A 6,373-nucleotide genomic window follows, 5' to 3' on the forward strand; every position below is an offset into this window, starting at 1 on the left:
TTATCTACTTAATTTTTGTATGAAATCTTGTAAATATTATATAATATTTTTTTAATTCAATTATGTATATTTAGTTTATCCTAACAGATTGATTTCTCTTTCTAATTTAACAATACACATGTATAAAATATTTGTAATATTCAGAAACAATACTAAGAATCCATTACACTTAGTTTACACAGTTTCTTTGTGGGATCAAAGTTGTAAGCTTCTTCTTTATCTTATTTCAAATTTCAATCATAGTTGAATCAAACACAATTACGATTATGACTAGAAATGAAAATCCTTTTTTGAAAAATCTCTTAACTCAAGTTATTTTAATCAACACTGTTGCACTCATTCTTGAAAAACTATCAAAGAGAGGAAATTATTCAGTATAGAGCTCACAAATGATGAATTTTCTTCTCAAGTATGATCTCATGAAATTTGTGGATGGAAACTATCTATGTCCACCAACTAATGATCCTAAATATAAGACTTCGATTCGTCAAGATTGACTGCTACTCCTTGCCATATAAATTATTGTCTCTAGACTAGTAAGCGCATTTGTATCTAGGTGCAAAATGTAGACGAGGCTTAACTCAAACTCAAAACCACCTATGCCAACAGATCCAACACCCAAATGTCTAGTCTCATTGATTCTCTTACTAAAGTCAATTAAGAAGGAAAAAGAATTTTTGAGTTAAAACCATAATTGATGACCTTGCTATGATTAGGCATGAGTTGAGTGATGGTGAAATTGTGGTTCATACACTCAATGGCCTCACCGATGCCTGCAAAGAGCTTAAGGTTGCTTTACATGCTAGAGAATCACCAATCTCTTTCGAAGAGTTAGTTGAGAAACTTCTAGACTATGAATCCAACCTCAAGCACTCAATTTCAACAAAAGAAGACTCCTCCATCATAACTCAATATTCTCAAAAGCAATCTAACAAGAAAGGAAAAAACAACCACTTTAATACTTCAAAAAAACAATCGAACTATAAAGGAAACAATAATGGTAATAATGGGAACAATGGTCATCAATTTCAATAGACTTCTTATGGAAGTCGTGGATTCCATAACTATCCCAATCCATCAAATCAGAATTGGTACACTTCTTTCCATTAGAACCAACCTCAAGTTATTAGTAAATTATGTGACAAGCTTGCTCATGTTGCCAAAGCATGCAAATCACATCCCATGCCTTCCACATGGCAACAAGTTAACTACACAAGTCATGAAACTTCAAGTAATCAATCAAAATGGTTAGTTGACTCTAGAGCCTTTCATTGCATTACCTTGAACTTGTAAAACCTCTCCATTCACTCTAATTACAATGGCAATGAAGACATCATGGTTGGAAATGGTAATAATGTTCTTATTACTCATTTTAGGAGCTGTTACTCTAAAATCTAGTGATTCCACTTTCAAACTTAATAATGTTTTGTGTGCACCCAACATTAAGAAACAAAACTCCTTATGAGTTATGGACTAGGCAAAAGCCTAATTGAGAATATTTAAAGGCTTGAGTCAATGAAGCTTATGTCAAGAAATTGACTACGAACAAGCTAAGTTCCAAATCTGAAAAATGTATCTTTGTGAGGTACCCTAAGGAAACCATGAGATACTATTTCTACCACTCGGACGAGTAAAAAGTCTTTATTACTCGGACTAGAGTTTTCCTTAAAAAAAGAGCTCATTTCTAAATTAATGAGTAGAAGAGAGATTGAACTCGATGAAGTTTAGACACCATAAGATACCACAGATATAGGACATGAAGATATGCTACCTCAAGAGGTTAAACATTATGAGGAGGTTGTTGTGTAATCAATTTAACATACACATGAGTTGTGTAAGTCTGGTTAAGTACATCACAAGCCAAAAAGGTTTGGTTATCTCTTGACTTAGCATGACGATGTACTGGTCATTCAAGATGACAAACCTAGGAATTACTAAGACACTGTCACAAATCCTGACTCTACTAAATGGCTTGAACCCATGAAATCTAAAATAGACTCTATGTACCAAAACCAAATATGGACTCTAGTAGATCCACCTAAAGGGGTAAAACCAGTAGAGTGTAAATGGGTTTTAAAAAAGAATACTGATATAGAAGGTAACATGCATACCTATAAAGCACAGTTGGTTACAAAAGGTTTCAAACAAAAGCATGACATAAACTATGACGAAACTTTTTCACTAGTTGTGATGTTGAAGTCTGCTTGGATTATGCTTGCGATAGTTGTATACCATGATTATGAAACCTAGCAAATGGATGTCAAAACCACTTGCTTGAACTAGAACCTAGTAGAGGATATGTATATGGCATGATCCGATAGTTTTATTTTTGATGGACAAACGAATAAGTTGTGCAAGTTACAGAGATCCATTTATAGACTCAAACAAGCTTCTAGGAGTTAAAACATTCATTTTGACAAAGTCGTTAGGGAATTCAGATTCATAAAAAACAAAGATAGGTCATGTGTTTACAAGAAAGTCAATAGCAGCAAAATGGTATTTTGGATATTATATATCGATGACATATTAATTATTGAAATGATGTACCAAACTTGCAATTGATAAAGACTTAGTTATCTAATGCTTCTCTATGAAAGACTTAAAAGAAACAACCTATATCCTTGGAATAAAGATTTATAGAGATAGTCATGTAAGCTGCTAAGACTAAGTTAAAACACATATATTGATGAAGTACTGAAGAGATTCAACATGGAAGAATCCAAGAGAGGATATCCTCTAATGACTCATGACATATATCTCTCTAGTGAAATAAGAAGAAAAAGATAAGATGAAACTAATCTCTTACATTTCTATCGTAAGATCGATCATGTATGTCATGTTTTGTACGAAGATAGATGTCTTATACATTTTAAACATTTGTAGTAGATATCAATCAAATCTAAGAAAGTGTTATTGGATAGCTGTGAAGAATATTCTAAATCACCTAAAAAAAACTAATGATAAGTTATTGGTTTATGGAAGAAAGTTTGAGCTCATTGTACAAAGACATAGTGATTTCGATTTCCAAACAGATTGTGATGACTTCAAATCCTAATCGAGATTTGTATTTTGTCAAAATGGTAGGGTAATCAATTGGAAAAGCTTCATGCAAACTATTATGGCTAATTCTAAACCGAGTCTGAGTACATTGCTTTGTCAGATGTGGCAAAAGAAGCAGTGTGGATTTGGAAGTTTATCATCGAACATGGTGTAGTTCAATCTATAGAAAATCATAGAGAACTCCATTGCAACAACAATGGAATAATAGTGCAAGCATTAAGCAAAGGAGCAATGGTTTCACCAATGATCTAAACACATACTCAAGAGATACCACCAAATTAAAGAAATCATTCAACGTAGAGATGTGTAAATAGGAAAATAGATATTGATTGGCTAACTTATTAACGAAGCCTATGCCATAGTATAAGCGTGATAGATATGTAGTATCGTATGACATTAGATATATGTCTGAATGACTATGGTGCAAGTGAGAGATTGTCAAAGTAGTGTTTAGAGTCAATCATCACAATTAATATTTAACGTAATCTTTGATATCTAATTAATAAAAATGGCATTTATGTTATATGTATATTATATTAAATAGACAATTGTCTTAAGAATAGTCAAATTGTGGCAAAGGTATCAGTGTTCTATACTTGATCATGAGAACCCTATGTACACATTAAGTGGTTATTCATGAAATGTTCGTAACTTTGATATTACTATGATAAAAGGGCACCAATAATAATGATAGAGTTATCATAGTATTGAACAACCTCATTGAAAGATAATGATAGTTCTCATGTGTCAAAGTTGTTTGTTTAAAACTTGGTACTACATATGGGTACACTAGACTGACCTACCAAGAGGATTTCATAGATGGTTGCTCTAATGTCTATGGAAATTATCCTCTTAGTGAACGAAAGTGCATGTGATCATTAGACTTGAATCACTAGACTGTCTTATATAATTATCAATATAGTTTGACACCAGCTCAAAAATATTTGGTTAGAGGATTGCTAGAAAGGTTGTGATTGATTATATTGAGATCTATATGAAGGCTATTGTGAATTAATAAAGGATTTGTCACTTCCAAGTATAGGTGATGATATCTCAGTTAAAGTCTATTGATAGATGTCAATGACTGATTACTCTGTGGCCATAATGGAATTAGACTATACTTATTCAATATTATCTGATTATTGATATAAGTCAATCTATGGTATTCGGGGAGTTTTGACGAAAATACTTAATTTGTTCCTCAATTTCAAAGAGATATCGTATGACAAAATGATTGAATTGTATAAGTAACTATATCACTGATAGGTTAAAAGAAGTCACATGCTAACCTCTTTTAATCGGGTGGCCATGATGTCTTGTTAGAGGTTAATCTTGGTCTGTGTTCAAACTGATTCTAGGTTGAGAGCTTGATATGAATTTGAACTCTATTAACCTAGTGGAGACCTATAGGTCACATACAAAAAAAGTTAATAAACTTTAGAGGCATGAGGATTATCCAAGTTAGATTTGATCTAGATTCTGATTAAGAATCTAGAGGCTTAAAAAGGCCTATGGACTAGAAATATATTTTAATATATTAATGATAAAGGGATAACAAGATAATGGGATATTGATGAGGGGATATACGTATTTATCATGTCGACTAAGAATATAACATTCATAAGCTATATACGCAGAAGTTGGGTGGGAATCTTCCTACGTAAGTCATGTTCACTTGACATATTCATTTGTGTCAGACGTGCATCAGTGTGTTGCTTGGGACATATTCAAGTCCCAAAGGGCTAATACATGATATATGTGTGTGTGTGTGTGTGTTGCACCTTTTCTTGTTTTTTAAAATAGACATGCAAAAATGTATTCAACCCTAACAACTATAAGGAGACATTTTCCTTAAATCTCACCTAAAATGGTCTTCTAGTTCTAGCAAGCCATAAGCATAGTTGAGCCTCCATAGTTACTATTTGGTATGGATATCAAAGAGCAGGCTTACACTTGGTTCTGAAAGCATGGTTTTGCAACCTCTTACCATCAGAGAAAGGTGAAGAAGCTACCCATTGCAAGTATATCTAATAAACACTTTATGTTTGTTTTACATGTTTGTTAATTGATCATACTACAAGGATGATCAAAAAGGGAGTTTTGTGAAATATTTGTTTCAATAAATTAAAAGTTTAATTTGTTATTCCACTGTTGATGACTGCAAAATCCCTAAATCAACACCATCAATCACTTCATTAATCAAGTCAAAGACTCACTACAACAAATATCATAAAAGGTGATAAAAATTTTCGTCTCAAAAAGTCAATTGAGATGAAAATCAAATTGTCCGAAAAGGCAAAATTAAAATTTCATCTCTAAAATTAGCATTCTAAGGTGAAATTAAAATTTCATCCCTAAAATTATCATTCTGGGATAAAACTAAAAATTTCTTTAAAATTGAATCCTAAGTTTTAAGGAACAAAACATTTCGTCTTCTAAAATAATCACTCTAAAATAAAATTAAAATTTCGTCCCTAAAAGTAACATTTTGGGACAAAATTAAATTTTTATATCTAAAAGTTGCATTCTGGGACGATATTAAAATGGTCCCTAAATATTTTGTCCATAAGTTGAATATTTGTTGTAGTGACTTCCCCTTGATTCTTATGACAAGTTAACATTATCAATCACTTCAATCAAGCCATAATTATCTCTTTAATTTTTGGTTGAAATCTTGTAAATATTGTATAATATTTTTTCATTCAATAATGTGTATTTAGTTTATCCTAAAAGATTAGTTTCTCTTTCTAGTTTAGCAATACATATGCATAAAATATTTGTAATATTTAGAAATAATATGAAGAATCTATTACACTCATTTTACATAGTTGCTTTAACCAAAAAGTACAAGATTTGTACTTAAAAAGTAACTAGTTATATGGGCAAAGTGAAAGCAATATTGATGCTTATACTATTTGTTGAATATGCAGAATGAACACGTACCTAATGCTCCAACTATTGTTGTCAAGTAAAGCAATAAACACAAACTCTCACCTTTTCTTTTAGTGCTTCTAACCTATACTAGTGAAGTGTAAAATGACAACACAATGATAATATTGTCACAAGCTTTTTATACTAATTATACTAGAGATCATTCATCTGTAAGTATATTAATAAAAACAAAAAAAAATTTCTATCATCAAGAAAACATCACTATTATATTAAATTTTTAATTAACTATCAGTTTAATGGTTATCATTAACTCTAAAAAAAGTTACAAAAAATAAACCTAATGGCTATTAACTCTCAAAAGAGAGTTACAAAATAATAAACATAATGATCATAAACTCTCAAAAGAGAATTACAAAATAAT

Source organism: Mangifera indica, chromosome 19, assembly GCF_011075055.1.
Source record: "Mangifera indica cultivar Alphonso chromosome 19, CATAS_Mindica_2.1, whole genome shotgun sequence".
NCBI lineage: Eukaryota > Viridiplantae > Streptophyta > Magnoliopsida > Sapindales > Anacardiaceae > Mangifera > Mangifera indica.